At 40.9% G+C, this 23,081-nt stretch overlaps 1 protein-coding gene across 2 annotated transcripts in view; it reads left to right on the plus strand.

The window, feature by feature from the left end:
- Positions 1-259: 259 nt before the first annotated feature.
- The window catches only part of NCK2 (NCK adaptor protein 2), a 93,694-nt gene continuing 70,872 nt past the window's right edge, over positions 260-23,081 (plus strand). For both annotated transcript variants that reach the window (XM_068423465.1, XM_068423472.1), the window contains exon 1: positions 260-557. The gene's annotated coding sequence lies outside the window, so the exon portion shown is untranslated. The remainder of the gene's footprint in view (positions 558-23,081) is intronic.

Below are 23,081 nucleotides of genomic sequence, written 5' to 3' on the forward strand. Positions count from 1 at the left end.
GCCCCCCTTGCCCCGGTCCCGGTCCCGGTCCCGGTCCGCAGCCCCGGTGGCGCAAACGGGAGGGAAAGAGCCGCCCCGGCCCGGCCCGGCCCTGCCCGGCCTTCCCGCGCTGGGGCGGGGGGAGCGGCGCCCTCCCAACGGGCGACGGGGAGTCCGGAGAGCTCCTCCCGCGCGATCCCGGCAGCGACAGCGACAGGAAGGGCAGGGCGGGGGCGGGGGCTGTGCCTGTGCTGGGGGGGCGGGCGGTTGGCGGGGGAGGGGCCGCCGCCGCCGCCGGGCGCAGCAGGCTGAGGGGAGGCAGGGAGCGGAGCCGCCGCGGGCCGGGGCCTTGGACGCGTCCGACGCGGAGCAAAGGAGGACGAGGAGGAAGGGGAAGAGAGGGAGCCAGCCGGCCCCTCTCGGAGGACGCGGGCCACATCCGCCCGGGAAGGGCAGAGGGAAGCGGAGGGGGGAGCGAGCGGGCGCCGCCGCCGAGGAGACAAAGAAGCGGAGCCCGCCTGGGCTGGGAGCCTCCCCGCCGCCTCCCGCCCCGCTCCCCGCCGGCCGGCCGGCCGGAGGTAAGCGCGGCCGCGGGCGGAACGGGGATGGGGCTGGGCTGGGGCGGGGGTCGGAGCCCGCCGTAAACTTGTGGCGGCCGCGGGGGGGAAGGGCCGCCGGGAGCGGGGGGAGGGGCGGGTGTCACCTGGGCGGCAGAGGCCCCGTCGCCGTCCGGGGGGGGGGGGGCGGGCCGATACCTGCCGTGGGGGGGGGCTGGAGGAGGGCGAGGTGTTTGTGTGCTACGTCCGGCTGCGGGGGGTTCGGGGGCGGCTCCTCCTCATCCTCCCGAGTTGCTGCTTGTGAGTGTGTGTGAGTGTGTGTGACAGCCGCCTCTTTGTGCCACCCGCCGTTCTACCGGCGGGCAGCGGCGGGCCGGGACACCCCCTGCGGGGCTCCGCACCCGGCCCGGTCCGGCCCGGCGGGCGAATGGAGGCGGCGTATCCGGCGGGCCCGGCGGCAGCGGGGGAAGGCGGGCAGCGCCTCGCGGCCGGAGCGCGGCACAACCGGAAAGTTTCCCGGGCGGGAGCGCCCGGCGCGGGGCGCGGAGCGGTGCGGAGCGGCACCGCCCCGCGCGGGGACCGGCGGGCGGTCACACCGGGCTGCGGCCGAGGGCACGGCGGCCTCCTGGGCCCCTTTTCGATCGTCTTCTGCCTTTCCGTTCCCGACCGCGGACTTTATCAGAGCCGAAGCCGGGGGGTTTCCTTGAGCAGCGCGGTGCAATATGCGCCCGGTCGATGCCGATGTCGGTAAAGGACGTAAAGCTAAAAGGAAAAAAAAAAAAATAAGGTAAAATTATACTTCGTGTGCTGACTGCTCATTAAAGCACATCCCTGGGTGTTTTTAGAGGAAAATTATTTAAGTTTCTATGTCTTTTCATCCTGTTTTTAATTAAAAATGTGCCTACACTAACAGATACCCCTTGGTGGCAGGCTGGGTGCCGTGGCCCACCTCAGATAAAGTTGTCAGATCGGGATTCAGGTTTGTAATTCAGGTCAGACCTGCGACGGGCTAATCGTGAGTGCCTCTCGAGTCTCGTTCCTGTGTTAATATCTCCCACGGTTGGTTTTTTTTACAGTGCATGTGGCCCTCTGCGTGTATCAGGGTTATTCTGTGAATTACATGTAGCATTTAACTCAGAGCTGTCTTGTTCTTTTGTTACTTTAAAACTCGAATGCTGGCTGAACCTCGGCAAGATTTTAAAGCGTTCTTCAGCTGAACCATGTTTCTTCCCCTTGCTGTGAAGTAGGATCTGTTTCTGAGGAACATACTGCTACTGTATGTTAGACTTCTCTCTCATGAAACGTGGTAGCTGCCTTTGTAAAAACAAATTTTCATGGCCTAACCACGCGTAGTTTGTATCATCGAGAGTTCGGATTGGTAACTTAATATGGAGGAGTTGGAAAGGGCTCACTGGGTAGGAGCTTATGAAGAATTCCTGTTTGAAAGTACTTGTTTTGCCACTGCTTTTTAGGAATCTGAAGCAGGCAGCACCACATAGATGATGTTTATGGTACTGTGTTTGCATTTTTAGGATTATAACTTCTGAAGGAGACTAATGTTGTGTCTTAGAAATACTGATTTCACAACTCTGGAAATCAAAATCTTCTGTCTGATGCAAGTCAGTTTAAGCAGTTAAGCAGATCGCTTTGTCTTTGTAACTGACGTGCTTCTTGAGACTTTGACAGAAGGTGTCACTTTTGGGAACAGTGAATAAATGTAGAGATAGAAGGCACCAGTACCAGGAAGATCATGACTGTAATTAGCAAATATTTTTATATAGGCCATGAAACAGATACAGACTCGGTATGATGCTGGCTCTCACTGCTGCCGTTCTGTCACTGCAATGTTATCTGTTGTATTGGCCTTTTACTTCTACCAGATGACACTTCCGATTGCTGTTGTGATGTAATGATACACAAAATCTCCTTTTGCTGTATTTTTCCAAAACCAACAGCAGAGTTAGTCCTTGATTGTCTGGATCATCCTTTTTATTACATCCTTGCTACTGAATATATGATAAATTCGAAACTTCAGCCTTTGGCTTGTTACTGCAGTGGAAAGGGAAATTATCATCTCCCATTCCTCTCTTTTCTTCCATAGTTTCCTGGTTAGCTGTGTGGGAGCATAAGGAAAGATATTTCCTCTCTTCCGTGTTACCTCGCATCTACTGTCAGCTAAAGAAAAGGGACAAGGTCAGCAGTGTCTGCTTCTTTTACAGCCTTTGTTTTTTGTACCTTGTGTTGCTGTTGGTACGTTATTCCTTTGTGGCGCTCATGGCTTTCCTTAATAGAAACTATAACAGTAGCAACTCAAAAAGTAATGCCCATATAGCTTTGTTAGCTGGGCATGGTCTTGAGAAGCAGCAAAACTACTTGGAGTATCTGTGTTTTTCATGCTTCTTGAGCGTAAAAGCTGATTCAGAAACTCACAGAAACAGGTGCTGTATCAATTTACTCGCTGCAGGTTTGAAATCAAAACCAAGGCATCTTTGAATCCGAAGCGTATGTTCTAGAAAATATTTCCTGTTTGCATCGAGGGACCAATGGTTTGTAAGCCGTGGGTATTCCCCCCACCTCCTGCTCTGTGTTTTGAGGAAGAGGGATTGCTGGTGGGGATTTATTAGAGATGTTTGAAGGAGTTTTTAGGTAGCTGAAAACTGTCTGTGAAACCAGATGCTGCCATGTTTCGGTTAGTTTGGTCAGACCTGGTGTAAGGTGCTGGGTGCTCGTTGCTGGACACCCTGCTCCCCTGAAGTAGGTCATCTGGTGTGTTGAAGAAGCAGAGAGTTGAGGTGTTCTGCAGGAAGGCTGCTTTCTACTTCTACTGAAATAATAAACTTAAAGGCGATACACTTTATGGTTGTATTTACTAGGTATGCAGAAATGTTGCAGAACAATAGTTTCCACAGAGTGAAAGTCAAGAATCCTTATTAGTTCCTGGAGTGGAAGACCTTCAGAGAGAAATGGGATGGTGTTTGTGATGTGGGAAATAGCGTCGTTTCTTCCTCCTGAAGTGCGGAAGTGAGGCCTGTACTATTCATTTAACCCAGCGCACCGTTGTCCAGTCTTCTGAAAAAGATACTGCGTAAGATCCTGGTGACTTACACCTTTTGAAAAATGACTTTTCTGTTTGTTTTGCTTTGCAAATTTATGAGTGTCAGCCCAGGAATCCTAAGCTCATTTCTGTTTTAGGTAGTTCCATTTAAATTTTTCTTGCAGATTCAATTAGGCCCATTCCTTTCCTCATAATAACGTAGTCGTCGGTGTTCTGCCCAATTAAACTGTTGCTCTGTTCAGTGGTGGGTAAAGTAATTCTTTCAAGTACCAAGTTGTTTTTTTTTCTTGGAGTAATCTTTTTTCCCCCATTGTAAGGATTCTTAATTGTTTCATAAATGGTAATGAAATGAGTAAATTGGAAGTGCATTGAAATATGAAATATATATTTTTATATTCCATTAAATATATGTGACACAACAAATGAATCTGTTTCTCACTGTTAATGAAGTGAGTTGATATTTTAAACCCAGCATAAATAACTTTGTGTTCAGTGAGGTGGCCTGGCAGTGTATGCATGTTTTTAAGCTTTAATAGAGTATTGTAAATTTTAAGAATTCAGGTGCAGAGGAATAAATCTTGATTAGAGAATAGCAACCCGTTGCATTTTAAATTATTGCAGCTATGCAACCTGATGTCAGCAAAGTTTTAGAAATACTCGTGCTAAGAAAAACATGTGTTAGAGTGGAAGCTCAGCCATGCTGGTATAGCCAGTATTTGTTGAAAGTCATAGAAACAAACTTTGTGGCTTAGAGGCTTTTTTCCTCTGTAGGTTTGTTGTGCTGGTTCTGGTCCTGATCTCCTTAACAAGTATTAATATATGTAAAAAAACTACTACTGATTATTCTGTGAAGCGGCAGTGGGGTGAACATGCTGAGACTCTTGGTAGATACCTGAATTCTCAAAAAAGGTTGCTTCTCTCTTACAGTCATGACAGAATACAGATGCAAAATAAAATGCAATACAGGTGTGTTTTTAATCTAGGCTGAAGAAACTTGATCCAGTTTTCCTTAACTCATGTAAGTTCCGGTCTGCAGACTACACGCAACTGTAGAAATTCGTGCAAAAATGGGTAGTGGGATATACCACAGATAGGGTGTAGCTGAAACTTTATTAGATAAAACTGGTATATATATAGTATGTTTACAAAATCAGGTAGTAACCTTCTCAGGCAACCTTTTTTTTTTTTAAAAAAAAAAAAAAACAACCAAACAACCAACAAATGAAATATAAACTTTGTTTCCAGGAAGATTTTTAATTTAAAAAGAAAAGTATAGTTAGATGGTAACTCTTTACCGTCGTGTTTCAGCAGGTTGTGCTGTTTTGATAGGTAGGGCTCTTTCTTCTGCTGTGGCTTCAGCAGGTCGCTAGCGTGTGGTCCTTGGAAGTGGTGTGGATAGTGTTTGCTGTGCCAGGGCTGGACTGTTTAGCCAAATGGATCAATAACCAAAAAGAAATGAAGAGACATTCAGATTATTACTACCTTGGTAGAAAGGCAGATTTCTGAGCCATTTAAAGTTTCTGAGTTCTAGAAATGATCAGAATATTTGTGGGGGCCTTAATAAGAAGTGACAGGGAAGTGAAAGCGGATACCGAAGTTTAGCGAGAGGCTGCGGACATTCTTCCTGACGCGGGGTCACGTCCTCTTATGGTGTGGGAAGGTGCTTTTAGCTGAGTGCCATCTCTCAGCTGTCTTTTTCTACAGATTACACTGGATCAGCTCCATGCAAATAGAGAGGAGCCGTCAGACCCTGCAGGAGAATGGGAGGAGGGTTAGCGAAAGCACATGCTTTCTACTCATGCTGGGGTGAGGTTCTGGGTTCTGGTAGCAGTGCAGCATTTAAAAAAAAGTATGCTTTTTATTTTTAAGAAAATAAAAGTATCCTGTTTAAAAAAATCAGTCCATCTCTTCTGATTTAACTATATTGTCCTTATTTATATTCTTTTTAAAAAGTCATTAAACACTGTTTTAGAACCTTTCTTACAAAATGAGAATAGATCCTTGCAGGGAGGGAAGGTTTAGAAAGGAATGGTGGTGTTCATTAAGCATACAAACTATAAATTAAATATATTGGGATTTTCAAACTCGTTCTTCTTGTCAAATTTAAGTTGGCTGAAATAATCCTTTTTGTATACCAGTTAAGTTTTTAGTTAACTATATAGTAAAATAAAGCAGTTCATGAGAAGTCCCTTCACAGGTTTTTTGAGAGAAGAGGAACACTAAAACCTGTTAAAACTTACTCTACCTATGGAGAGTTAAATTGGTGTATTACTCTCAATTTCTTTAGGGTGTTCTGGACTAATAAAAAATTTCAAGGAACAGCAATAAATTAAGCTTCCTGTTTAGCAAACCCTGGCACTGATACCAGACGAGTGGAGTCCCAAGCATCGATCAGACTGACCTCTTGGTTTTAATGCAATAGGAACACCCTCAGCATAGCATGGCTGCGAGGTTTTTCCTTCCTGTTCTTACAATAGCAGTGTATTCACCACACTTGTTTTCTTACAGATCTGTTGTGTATTGGCCTTGGCTCCCTCCCAGTGCCATCCTGGGCTACTGCTGTTCCAAGGGAGCTGACTTCTTAGTCGACATCCTAATGGTGTTTTGGATGACGACAAGGAAAGTATTTTTCAACCTTTTAATGCAGAAGGAGAGATATGTGGCTGTATGATATGTTCTCGGGCTGCATTTTGATAGCTGTCATGACAACAAATCATATGTTCGTTTCTGTGAATGGATGGTGTCCCTCCAGACACACACAGAGTGTTATCAAATTTGACAGATCTTGAACGATGACATGTCAAGGATTCTGGATTCCCCCGCAGGAGGCTTGGGCTGCTGCAAATGCATGCTGCCACCTGGCTTAGCAAAACTTACTGTAGGCTTTTTTTTGGTTTTGAGCTCAGGTGGAAAAACAAGTGCCCTTTGGGTTTTTGTTTGTTTTCTTTTAAATAGATTTAGTGTTTGTTGAAAAATTAATTGGTAATTTTAGATTGGAAGTTTGTTTGCTAGATTAGTGGAAGGAAAAAAAAAAGGTAGCTGGACTTCATCCAGTCACTTTAAAGATGTGTATATTTCAGATGCTTTCACTGTTTTCAGTAAGAACTTCAACAAAACTAGAAGGACAAGTGTTGAGTGTTTTTTAGGTTGGAAGTGGGCACTTTATTCACTGATTTTTTCATTTTGAGTTAGTGCTGTCAGTCAGTGATGGCACAAACTCCCCGTGTTACTTCTTGTGGAGGGCAGGGACAGGAGCTGCCACCTGTATAGATGGGCTGCAAACAGAGGCAGTGGCACAGATGGTTTGTTTGGCTTATTTTTAACCTTGACTGTTGTTTATTTGTAAAGTTGCAGTTTCAGTTGAACAGCTGTTTCTGGTTTAACCAGACTGCAGAAGTCTTGTAAAGTTGGATAAAAACCTGTAAATACTGATTTTTGTGTGTTTTGTATGGGAATGCTATGCTGGATTACGGTCCTTCAGTATCTAGTGCTCTGGTAACTGACTCAGATGACCTGAAAACAGCAGTTTTACTTGAGTGGTAGTGTATTTATTTATTTAGAGTTGTGAATTATTTTTGTTAGCAATACTCTTTGGCTATACCTGTAACATAAGTGAAATAAAAATTGGTACCATTTAACTGCTGGAAAAAAGGTGCCATGTTTGTATCTTTATTAGTCCTTCCTACCAGAACTCCTTGAAATCCTGTGGGTGTAGCAACTTTGGAAACCTAAGTTAAGACATAGCGTTTTTTCCAGCGAGTATTGAAATTTTGTAAAAGCCCCTGCTACTTTTGCAGCTTTGTGGTTTTAATTAAGAATGTTTTTGTTCCAGTTGCAAAAGAAATTGGCTACAGTATATCTTGCTTAAATGTGTTTTCTTTTTATTATTGCATGTTGAATACCAAAATATGTAGATGGTGTTTATAGGTATAAAGACATATATTTTTACATCAAAAAAGAGTGTCAGCCATTCAGAGTATAAACATTGAGCTTCACCTTTCCTGTCTTTCAGAAAAAAAGATTTAAAGAAAAATTGATGATCAATCTCCTTCCTTTATGTTTTCAGGTCTGTAGGCAGTCTTTCTGCTAGTGCTGCAGGGATAATATAGAAATAATTATATTGTGGACTATTCATAAATTCACACTGTTTTGAATTCCATTTAATTCAAATAGAGAAAGAAATTAATGCTCATATCCCAAATAATTAATGCTATAATAAAGGATCTACCTTCCACTTGACACTGAATGACTTATGTCCCATCACATCAAAAGACTTAAATCATTTTTAGCATTCAATATTAAAGTTCTAGTTCACGAATACCAGAAATTTAATCATATATCTCAGTAAGGACTGTGTGGATAGTATTGGGTTTAAACATGGGTAATAATAAAACTGGTGTTTAGCACAACTATCAAAATATGACACATCATTTTTATGAGCTCTGAAAGTCTTAAGGGATACATGGGGAATCGTAATGAACTGAAATGTTATAGCCCTCCTATGACGGAAAACTATTAAAGTCTGTGTAATGTTGTTATTGGAGCAATGTGTGTCTTCTGCCATTAGTCCTGTCTTGTAATACTGATGGTTGTGTTCCTTTAGGATCTTTTATGGTTTTGCTGACAGGAGATCCTGGATATTTATTTTGTTCAGATATTCCTTTCGCCTCTCTGGAATGTCGGGAATGTGAAACATCTTGGTTTTGCCAAAATGTTCGTTGTTTTATATCCCATCTTTTCCCGCTGCGGCCCTGTGAAAATGCAAACATGTGCTTAATACCTATAGATGTTCATTCCAATAGGACCACTATTTACAAAACATGAAGCTGAGCCATAAGTACGCCTTTTTCAAGACAAGAACCACAATTACGTTGCAGGTCATCTCTTTTTCAGTTATGCCTTCTTTAACTTGTCACGATACATATGTTAAATTACATGTTGAACTTCTGCCTGCAGTGTCACATAGCCAGCTTATTTTTACAGGCAGACTTTACACCTACAAATTGTGTATTACTTCACTCTATCAGCAGTCCCATAAAGTCAGTGGGACTGCTAGTAGTTAAGTGTTGTTTAATGAATGGTAACACTGAGATGTTAAAGAACAGGAATGGATCGGGCAGTGCTTGATATAATGCCTGCTTAAGTTGATGGAAGAAGGAAGTTAGTTCCTCGTGGGGAAAACAAGAAATGGTTTAGTTTGGTGTTTAATTTTTAAAATATGGAAACCTAGAATTTAAAACAGAAAACCAGACTGTATGAAAGCAGAAAAAAAGAAAAATTAAAATGCGATGCGAGAAAAGCCCTTAAATGCATTGAGGGTTATAATATCTGTTTTGGAGGAATCAGGGTTTGAAGATAAGTATATTAATGCGGAGCATTGAAATAAACAGTTTTTAAAACTCTTTCCCCCCCATGTTTTAGTTATAATACATTGTTTAATGGTGCAACTAGACTTATTTTCAGTCTTCTATGATAAAAGTCTTTTCAACTTGCCCTTGTGACTTATCTGTTCTGTTCTTTGATTTTTTTTTTTTTTTTTTTTTTTCTTCTTTCAGAGTGGATAATTTTAGCAGTTAAGTATTTGGTCATTTGGATTCCTTTGAGGTAATACAAGTGACATAGTTGTGGTTAAAAGAAGATGCCATACATAACTGCAATCTGAATTAATGGACATTGCCTTGCTCTTCTGCAGCAACGGCATACATACCATTATCAAGTGTACATAGCATTAGAAGCAGCTTGGTATTCAGTAGATTATACTGTGCTTGCTAAGCAGGTAGTAAAATTTTAAATGTTTAATTCTTCAAAGATAGCACTCCTGAGTCTGATGTCAGTGAATCAGGAATGCAGGTGAGTCAAGGTGAGAAGATAATTTTTCTGATGGTTGAGGTAGAGCACCTGTTGCTATATTATCAAGCCACTTTAGTTGCAGCAAAATCTAGGAGTCTTTACAGACCCTAGATCAGCAAGATAATAATCATCCAACTTGTGATTGTAAAGCCTTGTTCTTGTTGGTTGTGTGGAGAACAGCTTGGCGTGGCTAATTCCAGGTGCTGTTTGGCAGTTCAGAAGTAGTTTTTCAGTACATGAACTGAACGTGTTTGGCAAAGGAGGTGGTAAGGATGAGCAGTGAAGGAAGGGCTGCTGTGTCCTCCAGGTCTCCTGTGCTCCACAGCCATGCGGCGAGGGGTCGGTAAAAGCGCAGGGCAGGGCTTGTAAACTGCGAGTGGCTCAAAACCCAAGAAAACGAAATGCAGTATCAAACAGCTTCCATCAGGTCCACTGGTCGGCTCTCATCCCATCCAGGTGAGGGGAAAAAAAAAATGAAGTGTTGCCTTTCAAGGCCCAACCCTCCGGCAGTGCCATCCTGCCTGCAGGTGAGCTATGTCTGCCTGGGCAGCGCAGGCAGCGAGAGCTGTGACCTCCCTCTGCCACCCCCCTGGTCAGGCCTGCCTGCTGCTGGCCCCACTGGCAGCAGCCCTTGGCTCTCGCTCCTGCCCCATTTTCCTGGGACTGGCTTTTTTGAACATAAGGGATGAGCCCAGCTTGTAAGATGCCATGCCTGCTGTTAAGCAGCTGGATTCCAATGGGTTGTTTAAATTGCTGACACCGTCTTTCTAAAATTGTGATGCCTACTAGATGTAAGAAAACCCCAACAAACCCAACCCCAACAAACCCAACAACAATCAAACCCCCAAACCCAATAAGAATACTTGCACCTGGTGTCAATATAATGCATAGTTTCAGTGGTCGTGTAGATGCACCTTTAGATTTTCTTAGGGAAATACCATTTTATTTTACAAAGTTTGTAAATATTTGATTTTCATTCTAGAAAACTTTAATGTAGTTGGTGCATACCTTGATTGTTGTGTTAACAGACGGTGATCACCTCTGCTTTGTGGCTTTGTTAGTCTTTTCCCTCCTTTTCCATTTTGCAGTGTTTTGTACATTGTTAGGATTGGGAATAGCCTTGATTGTGAGTGGATATGTTTTTGGGCTGTCTGTAATCTATTTATATGGCAGAAATAGATCAGGAAATAAAAATAATCATTAGATAAAACTAAAAAATCCTGTATCCTGTCTAGCATGATTACAGTCATTTGGGAATAAAATGAGCAAGATTTGACTGAAACATTGCGGTTAAAAGTGATGTTCAAAAATACAGTTGATGAGATTTCTGAAATGAGCACAGATTGTCTGCACTTTTGAAGCCATTTCTGTGTAATTGTTTTAAACTTTCTTCTTCCATGAATATTTTGTGGCATTGCATTGGGGTATTGGGGTGGGCTTCCACATGTTTCAGTCAATAAATGTCTTTCACTAAATAAAAAGAAGCATTTTCACATTGATAAAAGTTATGAATGTTCTTCATTGTTTTTGTATCATTTAAAGTGCAATTGTCTTAAAATTTTGTAAATTTAAGGAAGGCTAAAATGAATGCATGATGTGTAGCCATCCTGTCGGTAAGTTCCTGCAGCTGCTGTGTGAGAGTGATCATGATACATTGTCTTGAATCGTGCAGCCCCTTGCTCTAATCCCTCTTTCAAAGCATCTGAATCCACCTTCTTCTGCCCATCTCCCTTCTGCTCCCTGCGCAGTACTAGGGAGGCGCTGGTCATTGCCTTAGAAATACACGTCTTCTGATTAATTCACTTTTTCCAAGCGACTTCGAGGCTGTCAGGTAGCTGAATGGCATCCAGCTGCTGTGTTATGAAGCCCCTTGTCTAATGGTCTTCTGTTGAAAAAGTTGCTGTGGAGGCTATTACTCATGTATTCATCATGCTGAGAGTCTTTCCATTAAATTAACAGCTGTGAATAGGATTTGGATGAAGATATTTTTGTTCTTGTTTTGTTGGCTCACTATTGTAAGCATGTAGTTGCACACTGGTCACAGAAATGAGGTTGTCTGCTTGCTTTATCTGCTCAGGCTGGGAGTAAGTACACAGTGCCTTGCGGGTTATTCTGTTGAATATTGTGTTTTCATTTCCTAGCTGCGTACGTATATGCCTGCAACCTGGTATTTGGGAATGATTTGTTAAACTGAATTTATGAGTATCAGTGTGGTCCTAATTAGAGTAGGATTTGCCAGTGTTGAACTGGCTTTGGATTAAAATTGATTGTGTAAAAATAACACTGTATTCTCCTTCCCTATGCAGCATCCTCCTCCTGCTCGTCCACTTTATCTTGGGAGAGGGAGAGCTGCTGTAGTGAGAAACGTGTGATGAGGTCCAGTGCTGGATCTCAGTGTGACAGCGAGTTGGGGGAACAGCAGAAGCAATCTTACCTAGGTTTTTCTGTTTTCCAGTAGCTGGATATTCTCTTTCTAGTAATATTTCTCCAGCATGTTGCTGTTATGAAAAACCTCGGTTCTTCTGTACTGAAATGTAGCCTGGGGTTTTTGGCTTGTAGATGTGCTGTAATGTACTTTGTGACAGTCGTTGATTTTGAGGCTTTTATATGCAACACCAATCTGAAACTTTTAAATTTCTAAGGGTAGGTAAAGAAAAGTGAGTTGGAGAATAGAAATCCTGAGTTTAAGGAGAATTAGACAAGGGATGCATGATTTACAGCGACTGGTATTGAATGTGTATGTACCTTTTTTAAAAGAAGAAAGCTTCATTTGGGCATGCTTCTGAGATTGTTTTTAAGTTGATTCTTTGTGCCTAGCAGCTGCAAAGTGGATATAATGCAGGTTACAGAGTCATTGACCCTTGTAAGCAACAATTTATATATCTTCAGCTTGTTGAGCTTCATACCAAGAAGCAGGAGAAAAGTGATTTTTATATAAAATCACTAGGTGAATAAACTTGTTCACGAAGAACGAGCTTTTATTTTTCTGTGGTACGTCTAATTTTTTATCATTATGTGTGGACTTACAGAATGTGCTCAGCTGAGATTGATCACTGGTGTGTGAAATGACCAGATTATAACAATGGGGAGTTTTCTGAGGTGGGTAATATATTTTCATATGTAGCTTCCAGCAATGAGTTTAATACACTGAAGACCACATTTTCAGTGCTTATGTTATTGAAATATAGTGCTCTGATCGTTTTTCTGCTGAACTTCAATTTAGAACTTCATCTGGAAAACATCCAAGGAAAAAAGCATCAAAGCAAAATAATAATTGTCTCAGAATGCAGGGAGATCTTTAAGTATAAAATTAAAATACACAGCGAGAGCTTGAAAAAGTGTGTAGAACACCTTAAAGGCTAAATCTGTAAGTAAGAAAGGAAAACAGCTTTACTGGCACGTACCTTGAAGTTGTAATAGTTCACTAACATTGGGTATGGGAAGTAAACTTTTACATTCTTACTGTTTATAGCTTCATTTCCCATCTCGAATCTTTTGGCTTTGCTTCAGCTAAAGGGTTGTTACCATTTTAGTGATAGATCCTATTACTACCTGCAGATCTCTGGTTTGGTCCTCTGCTCCGGTTCAAAGCCACCAGGTGAACTCTTCCAAATATTTGATCAACTGAGTTGTGATACTCAAGCCACTTATGAATATGTTTAGTTAACTTTTCCAAGGCTTAGATTTGGGACTTTGGCAAGAAAAGTGCATATGTCAAGAAGAAAACCGAGATTAAAAGAAGTGTATGTGCAGTTGAGAATCAGTTCTGTCTCTGTAGCATTTTAGTTGTGACAATGTGAGAACTGCTATTCTAGATACTTTTGTCTGTCTCAGAGTTTGTTGCCAGTGTAGTAATAGCTGTGGGAGGGTGGTAGAATGTGTGCAGCTTCAATAGCTGACAACTTTTCTGTTTTGTGGACCTACAACTAAGAATATGGTAAAAGTTGAATTTCAAACTGATTTTATTGTAAGTATAATCAAAGAAGTAGTTTCTTCTGTAGTATCCAGGAACACCCCCACATGTCATTCTGAAGTCGTTCTCGTGTTTAGGCTTCCCGTGTGGGATTTTCCTTTCTTTGCAGTAGGTCTGGACCTGTCAAACAGGGACTTGGGTTCTTCTTTAATTGTTCTGGCAGCATCAGTGGGTGGTTTCCATGCAACCTGCAAAACATATTCGAAACTTCTGTAAAGTGCAGATATTCTAGGGGTTTTATTGGGTTTTATTCTGCCTTGCAATGAATATTAAAATGTTCAGGAAATTTAGCATACTTTATATGTCTGCTGGGCACAGTAAAATTTTGCTGTAGCACGTGAAAGCAGCTTTTCATCTCACCCGCAAGCTCAGTATACCTAAAAAGCCCAGATATTGTCTGAGGGCGGGGAGAGATCTGCTCATCAACCTAAATCTTAGCAGACATGGGGATTTTCTTCACCTCTTTTATTACAGAGGACTCTTCTGCTTGCTTTAGTTTCTACACTGTCTTTCCAGCTCAGCTCACACGTTTTTCTTGCTTTTCTAGGAATAGCTTCCCTAGATGGCAACACCAGTGGCTGGCAGTTCTGTGCTTGTTATGCCTGGGGAAAAGCCCTGGCTTTCTCAAAGCCCACTGCCTCTAGCAGCAGCGAGCAGATACGCTGTCATCATTAGGAGATGTGAGTGGCAGATACGTGGTAGTCTTGTCTCTGGATGGCTGAAACACTCATCAGCTGGAGCAGCTGAATGGATCCTGGTCTTGGATGAACATGATTGATTAGTGTAGTGGAACAATGTCTGTGCTATGTTAAATATCCCGGTTGCTGCTGCTATAAGTTTCTTTTTAGGTGTTTGCAAGTATTCTCTCACGGTTAGGGTGGAAATGCTCTTGATTTCCTATCTTATACATAGAAACCTTGCAGTAGGTCTGGATTAGACTCTGGTTACAGAATCACCTGCACTTTCTTGCAGTCTTTCTGGTCACCTCCCCATTCCGGATAAATTGTATACATACACTGTCTCCAAAACAAATTTTGCTATGGAATATGCACATGGGAAGTTCTTCAGAGACTGGGATCCACCCCGCTGGAGTAAGATTTTCCTTGATTTCTGTGTGTGTTTCAAAACAAAGTACAACCCCCAAAGCAGTTCTTGTCAACAGAGTTATTACTCACTGTTAATTTTCAGCCTTGGGGTAGAAATATGTGTGCTAAGATAACTTAGTTTCAAGAGGCGACATGAGGAGAAAAGAGGAAGGTAAAGCTGAGCATGCCAGCAAAAAGGTGAATGATTCTCCATTTCTCTATATCTGTGTCAGAAAATACCATGATCTGTGATTCCAGCCTTGAAGGAAGAAAGCGAGGTGGAAAGTCATTCCCGTAATTCGATTACTGCTTGCTAATCTGTGTTTTCTTTTTTAGAAAAAGGATCATTTCGTCACAGATTGCAAATAGTGGAACGCAGATGTCCCTGGAAAGTTGAAATTGTAGTAGAAGGATGAATTTGTTGCTTTCTACCTACAGCTCAGGACTTGCTCATTTTGGCAACAGCAAGATGTTTAGCTCAGCTCCGCCAACGTTTTTTTGAAGTCTCACTCCAGTTTGCTGAGTTTGGAGACTGATTATTTCAGGCAGTGGGAGAGCCTTATTTATATTTCAGGTTTAAAAAAATAATCTCTTTGCTAATTGTTCTGTTATTTTTTTTTAATGTTACTTCATAACATGCGCCATTAAACTTTGTATGCAGCAATGGGAAGAAGTAATTGTTTCTTCTCCAGTTGGTTCACATTGAAATAGCAATAAAACTCTTGATCCTGATTCTCCACTGTTTTGCAGCTTGTAAATCATTTACTTTGTGCTCCATCTGCAACGTGTTTGTATAATTCTAGTATTGATGTTGATGTATTATTTCTACTTCAGTCTCACTTAAGGCAAGTGTAAATAATTTTACAGCATTGCAAAACAGTAGGGAAATGAGCCTCCATAAGTTAAGGCATCAGATTTATTTTCTGGGGCAAATGAAGCAGTTCTTTGAAGCCTGATCAAAGCCCAGGCTCTCCAGTTGCGCGTAGTGTAAAGTTGGTGGTGTTTGAGCAGAATCTATTGGCTTCAGGAGTTTGTGTGTGGTGTTTGTTTTTTTTTTTTTTTTTTTTTCTTTTACTGGGGCTTTATGTCTCTGGAACCCATATTCAACACATTTCTGGAAATGACAAATGCACTGCCATATGGCATACCAGATTTCAAGCCACTCTGAGGTGCATGTGTGAATTTTAGAGTGCCTGGAAGAAATGAATGAAAACCACATTCTCAATTTTATCTGTTGCTGAGCTCTATAGGCAGAGGAGGGGGGAGGCTTTGAAGTAAATTCCGCTGGAGGGATTGCATGCTTATTTCTGAGCTGCTGTCCTAATGCAGCAAGGTGTAGACATAATTTATGTTTCAAAATACGCACTAATTTCAGCAGGACTGTCGGTTTACGTGCGGCTGTGTTTGTTCGGGGAGATGCTGAGAAATACTGAGCATCCTTTTACTACTGGCAACTGTTACCATTTTCAGTCCTTCATTTCTAACCCTTTTTGTGCCTAAACCTCTCTTTCAGGCTTTAATGCCTGAATTTAATTCTTAGGTGTTGTTAAACTGTTGTTTTTATATATGCTGTGTCTCCTTAAAAGGTTCTGTATTGATTGTACTTAGTGAGTAGATTTCTTAAGCTTTTGTTGGTTAGTAAAAGCTGAGGAAGCATTGCTGGAGATATTTGTACCAGGGTTATTTTTAATTCTGGAGACCCTATGAAAACTTTTTAAATGCAGAAGAGATGTTTGGGGAATTTTGTGTCAGGTTTTGCATAGAAAAAACATCTCCTTGAGAAGGGCAAACTAATAAGGTAGTTCCTTATTAAGATTAGATGTGTTCCTGTAAACTTACACAAATTACGTGAATTTCCTTCAGAATAAAAGACAATGAATTTTGAAATTTTGTTTATATAGAAAGAGGATGAGGAAAACTTACTTGTGACTTACATAATTTGAATGATTAATATTTTGCCACAGTAGTTGCTTAGCTGGTAGAATTTGTTAAAAGTAATTCTGTCTTCCTGTAGCAATAAGAGAGTTCGTGGGGGAAATCATGACAATCTACTGTATCCTTTCCCCAGTTTTTTCTTTTTGAAAGTATTGTACCTTGGTACAGTAATAGTTCATAACAGCTTCCAACCCACAGCCCTTATGTTTTTTGATTTGTATGAAACTCCAAAGCTTTTGATAAGGTCGTGAGTTTCCTCCATGTTAGATCATCTCCATGGTTCAGTTCAACTTGCTGTGTGCCAGTTAATTGCCATTTCTGACCTTGAATGAAAGTGTGTGTTGTGCGTTCCAGTTACAATAAAAGCGTGATGGCGAAGGGCTGGTATTCAGTGATATAAAGCAGCAGTTCTACATGTATTTATAATTCCCAACAATTGTGATGTTCTTAGTCACACGGCCTTCTGGTGGAAAAATGTCTTCCTTCCTCCTGGAAAATACCGATTCATTAAGCCAGTGTTAATTAATAAATCATTTTGACGAGCGTGGATCTTCTGATGAAAGTCAGGAAGCAGGAAGCTGCGATTCTTGCCGGTGGAGGGCAGGAGGGCCAGGAGCTGCTCCTGGGATCTGGGTGTGTGTGTTCCTGCTCTGGGCCTCGGGGCAGCTCTCCCCAGGTAGAGGTCATGGTCAGGAGCACAAACTGACACAGGGTGGGGGATTCCTGATGCTGAGAGCATGTTCTTTTGTGGGGGGCAAGGGGTAACTGTCTGAAAATTCAGGGAGCTTTCTAGGAGGGGAAAATTATACCCTTTCTTTCTCTCTGAATGGGCTTTTTTTTTTTTTTTTTTTTTTTGTGAAATCCATATTCAAATGATCTTCCTCTTTCTGAGACAAAGGATTTTTTTTTTTATAATTTAAACGAACTTTTTTTTTTTTTTTACACAGAATCTCGGTTCATATCTGTACTCGCCTAAAGACTTCTGGAGCATAAATAAAAAACCCTAACAATAATAAGACACTGTTCTTTGCTCTTGAAATTCTGTAGCACCGTATGTAGCATTAAGCATGTACTCAATGTAGTGTATTTTTTTTTCAGCATAGTATTCTGTGTCAGAATGGTAATACACTTTTCCATCCGTATAGAAACTGGTTTTGAAATGGTTTAAGATGAGTATTAGTACATTGTGGATTTGTTAGTCAGGCCTCTTTCTTCATATCTTCATTTGAAAACTCTTCTCCCACTTTTTCTAGAAATGCTGTGTGTATTCACATTTTTAAAGAAAGTTTGGAAAGAAACTTTGAAAAATCACGAAATGAACATGCAGTCAGACATTTGAAGAATTGCTGTATGCATAACCTTTTCATCTTGTGTCTTTGACTTGGATCAGAATTAACAACAAAAATCTCTGCAATTCTAACCTTTCTGAAGGGCTGGCTTGAATTCATTAGTATTTTATTTTATCTTTCAGGATTAGAGTTTAAGCTGTCAAACACAAAACCTTAACTAAAACCTGAGATCTTTTAGTGTAACACTCAGTGTAGATAGTCTGTGTTTCCTTTATTGTTTATAAATTTCCTTAACTTTATTATTTCTGAAAAGTCAGTGTATCAAAAAGGATGTCTGCACCTATTACCAGCCAACCCTTGTTTTCTGTCAAATTGTTCTGAATACTTTAAAAAATCTGTTATAATTAATGATTGTTTATCATCAGCTTAGTTAAGAAAACTAAACTGTGCATAGCTCTTCTGTGTGTATTTTTCCTCCCTGTCTGTGCAGGGAGTTGCTAATTGCATAAAATCTTTCTGCATATTTTTCAGTGTTGTTCCTTTTACGTTTTGGCTGCTCTTGTTCTGTTTCTTCCTCCGCTTTTGCACTGCTCGACCTTCTTATGTGAGTTATCACACCAGCCTCCCACACCGTATTGTATGCAAGGTGTGGTGTCTTTACCAGCCACTTACTAAAAGACTACATCTGCTATCCAAACTCTCGTTTTGAAGGCACCAGTGAGGAGCAATTTGGCGGATCTCTCTGCAGTAAAATTAAGATGTGATTGCATGCCGATCCAAGCTTTAATCTAGATATTGCAGGTAATAGCAGTAATGAAGATGTGATAGCGTGGTCTAGGAACCAGGATAATATCCCTGGTAGGTTTGTACTCTCGTTTACACATTTGTACTGTTTGGAGAAGCTCTGTAGACCTGAAGCAGAACTCATGCTGCCCTCAAGCCATCGATTTACAAATACTTTTAGTTCTGCAAGTTTTCTTTGAAACCGTAGATGTGTGTGTGTGGCTTTTGTTTTGTTTTGGGGTGTTTTTTTAAGTGAAGAATTGTTTCGTAACATTTGGTGGTAACTAGCTTGAGTCAGTCTTTTGAGTTGTGGGGGAAATCTTGCCCTGCTGAGAATTAGAGAAGTCCTGTGGCTGATTTTTTGAGGACCCCACAGTCTCATTCTGTTTTTTAGTAAAGCTTTTGTTATGGGTACACAAGATGCCTTCAAAGTCGGCCGACATGTATGTATTAGTCTGATGGCTCATTATTTAATTTGACATCGTAAATTTGACTGAGTAACATGTGACAAGAACTTTTTAAAGCTGGTGTTTATGTCGGATTACTTACTGTTCTGCTTGCCAGTGTAACTTTTATTTAAGTGGCAGGTCTGCCAGTCCTCCTGCCCCTTGGCTTTGGGGAGAGCATTGATAGGAAAGAGAAGTTTTTTTGCCTGTGGTTATGTTAAAAGGATGGAAGAAGAAACAATACCGCTCTCCTTTGAGGTGATCCTTCCTCCAAGAACCCGAAGCTTAATTCAAATGGGAGGTGTTTTTGCTCTGTGACAGCTGTGCGTTTGGTTCTGAGACCCAGTGTGCTCATTTGAAGCTCGCATCAGGTTGTGCTCTGCGGAAAAGAGGAGTCATGTTTCTGTGGTGAAGCCGGACAACTTTTTTTAGGTGGCAAAGCTAAAATTGGCTTCAGAAACATAAGTTGTGCAAAGCATGTAACATTTAGCTTTACAGTTTGTAACTGTAGCACTGTCTCCTTCAAGACTTCTCTACTGATCAGTAATAGGCTTAGAAACCCATGCTAGGGCATTTTGGTGGGTATGTGCTCTGAAGGGTTGTTTTTTTCTTCCCTGTCCTCTGTTTCCTTTGCGTCTCACCAAGTGAGATAGTAATCTGCCTGTAATAAAAATAAGTAGGTCCGAGTTGCTTTGTTCCATGGATATTTTGAAATGCTAAATATTGATCAACCCTTCTTGAGATCATTAATGCATGTCAGCAGCAAGAAGGGCAAGGTAATTTCAGTTGAACAAATAAGTTCGCACGTGTAAAGTTACTACAGGTTAGTAAAATGTAAAGTGAGAATCTGGTTTTGGCGAGAATCTGGTTTTGGCAAAGGTATGAATTAATGGTGTATCCCATACTCCCATACGGGCTCAGAACCAGTACTAGATGATGCATCGTGCTTTTTGTCCTTGGTATTGCTTTGCTGTGGTATGTTTATTTCTGACTGTTGGACCATCACCAGAATTTTGAATCCTGCATGCACAGGATGTCTGTTCCTGGACTGATTTTCTTTGTAATTTTTTTTTGCTACCATATGTCAAATGTGCTAAGAACTTGAAGCTTGTTGCACTGCTTTCTTAAGGTACCTAGTGCTTCTAAAAATACAGTAGCTGTAATTTAAGCACTTGATATGTTCATAGTCTGTATTTAGGCTCTAGGTTTGAAAATTCTTGATTTTTACTGGGAACTGTTACTTTGTCAAGAAGAAAGCACTCCTGGCATCTGTGATATCACTGATTTAAGTGGAAGGTTTTTGTGACTGACTTTTCAAAGAAAAATTGTGTGTATGCTTTAGCAGTCGACAGTGGGTTTCTGAGACTCTTACTCTTAGGTTTCCTGGCAGTAGGTTTTGTGTTCTAAAGTGTATGGGATGTTTGTGCTCTTTTGCAGCTCAAAAGGTGTAACTTCCCAAGAGATTAAGTTCTTATTACAGGATCTGTATTTGCCATCATAGCCTGTTGAAAGGAGTGGTAAAATACAATGAAAGCAAATATAATTGAAATTGTGTAGAAAGAAGGGGAAATTGTTCTACCTCCTTGAAAGTAAACCAGAGTTTTCAAAATTATTTAAGTATACAAGTTCAATTCAGTGTATTTAGTTCTTTATTAGATTTAAAAACTAAGAGATGATACTCTTAGTTTCATTTTCAGGCAGATACTTGGGTCATGAAGCTGGCATCTTCATATTTTTGTAAGTGAAGCTTATCTTCCTTAAGGTTTGTTATATTGCTCAAAATTGCAGGCAGAGTTAATTCATGGTCTGTGGTCTTTGGCTCTTACTGTTCCTTAATGTGTCCTGCCCATAGTTTTAGATATGAGATGAAGATAAATGGGAGGGCCTTAAACTGGAGCAAAAGATAGGCAGAGCAGGGGGAAAGGCATTTTAAACAGCGTGCAGAAAAAAACCCCATAGAAATACACTAGAAAAGACCGTGTGATTGAAAAATATGCATAGAAGAATGCCTCTGCCTTTTGTTTCCTTTTCTAGCAAAAAGAAAAAAAAAATCAATAATGTTACTGTGTTTGTAATATTCTCCACACAGAGAAAACTGGCCCAAATCTTCCCATTCTAATTGCAGAATTGGAGCACAAACCTTGAAATGACTTAATTGCCCTCCCTCTCCTCCGTCAGCATCCTCTCTCCCTCAACCTGAAACTTACCTGTTTCTCATGGTTTTACTGACTATTGGTGGTAGGCATGTAAAGCACAAAATTTAATAAAATTATATCTAAAATTGTTTAATTGAATAACTGAGATATTTAAAATTCTGTTCTTGAAACTTTGAACCTTTCTGTCCTAGCAACAAAGTGTCAGAGGAATATGTTTGAAAGTGGACAGCATATGTTTTCCTGGCTTTTGTTTTTTTCACAACAGATCATGTGTTTAAAATGTCAGCATGACATTATGATTTCTAGCCTGCACGAGGAAGATGACTTAGTCAGGTCAGCTATTAAGAAACAGCTATTCAACAAGGCTCTTATGCATCCTTCAGAGAGAGCTTTGACTGTGGTGACTGCTTACTACAAATCAGGGATTTTTTGTTTTCTTTGGGTTTTTTTGCATTCCCAAAAGAAAGGGTAGACCTGGACATCTATAAACAGTAGTCGCTGGGTAGTGAGACAAGCTTGGGAAATACTGTACTGAAGGCAGAGGGGCACATGGTTATAATATATCCATAAATTAACTGCACTGAAGTGGTGAAATATTCAGAGCTTCTGAAAGTTGTGCAAATTTACTTTGCAATATTTAGCAATGACAGCTTTTCCCATCCAGACAGGCTAAGAGCTTACTTAAAAATGCCATCATCTTTTCAGTACCCTTCAGATTGGTGGGGTTTTGTTTTGCTCTCCCCTTTCCACTTCCCAGCCTGACATTATCCTGTGTCAAAGGGCTCCTTACCCAGGAAATCTTAAAAAAAAAACCACAAACAAACAAACAAAACCCCAAACGAACAAACAAAACCAAAACAACACACTGTGAGTGACACCTTTGGAGTAAGTGTTGAATTCACTAGATGGTGGTTGGTAGGGTTTGCATGTGTTTTAAGTATTGAGCACCAAGACAGACTCCTGTGCTGCAAGCAGAAGGCTCAGGTGTTTGAGAAGCATGAAACAGCGGTGGCCAACTGGCTTCTTTGAGGACGGGTGGGAAGAAGAGGCATTTCCCAAGTCTCCCAGAAATGCCTGGCAGAGAAAGAGAAAATTCAGAGCTACCTTCCTTATAAATGAGATTTTATTAAGCTGTGGTTGCCACCTATGTCATACTGTAAAGACGGTTGAAAAACGTGCTGATGCTCGTTTCGTTCAGTTTATTGTCATACCATATGGGATTTAAATGAGACCTAATAGAGTAGTAACTGGATTTGCAGTGCCTGTGTGACATAAAGGAGGATTCATGGTACTGTGCTCGGTGTGTTCTAGAGAGCAAATGCAAAAATGAAATCTCTTGTAATAAAGAACTGGCAACAAATTGATTCCTTGTGTATATTCTTAAACTTAAAAAAAAAAATTGAAGCTGAAGGAATTTGTTCTAGGCTTTGCCAAAATGTTTCTGACAGCCTCACTGACTGCATGGTTCAATTGGAAGCTATTTTATGTAAACTGTGTATTTTTTCATCGTTAAGAAAATACTCACAGTAAAGTATATTATCAAGAAGTTTAGTTAAAATTTTTGTGTCTGATACTCTAAGTTATGCTTTAACATCAGAAAATGTGGTGGGTTACTGATTTGAATTTGGTCCAAACTGGTAATTTCCAAAATTGCTGGCTTGCAAAACGATCTCTGTACATGCCTCTAAAAATGATTTCGAGATTAAATGGGGGAGTGAAGATGGTAGCTGGTCTGCATTGGCACTGCTCTGAATTAAGGCTGTCTTGAGTTCTGGAGTGCAACCCTGCATTTGGGTATTACCCATGTCTTTGAATTTCTTTTTGAATCAGCTGTATGTACATTCTAGAGCTTACCAGGTTTTGACCAAAAAAGCTTCTTATTTTCAGACTTTTCTGAATACCCCTAGTGACTGTGCTCAGAAAAAACCCAACACAACAACCCAACAGCAACAAAAAACCCCCACCTCTAACTG

This window comes from Nyctibius grandis, chromosome 2, assembly GCF_013368605.1.
Source record: "Nyctibius grandis isolate bNycGra1 chromosome 2, bNycGra1.pri, whole genome shotgun sequence".
In the NCBI taxonomy this organism is placed as follows: Eukaryota; Metazoa; Chordata; class Aves; order Nyctibiiformes; family Nyctibiidae; genus Nyctibius; species Nyctibius grandis.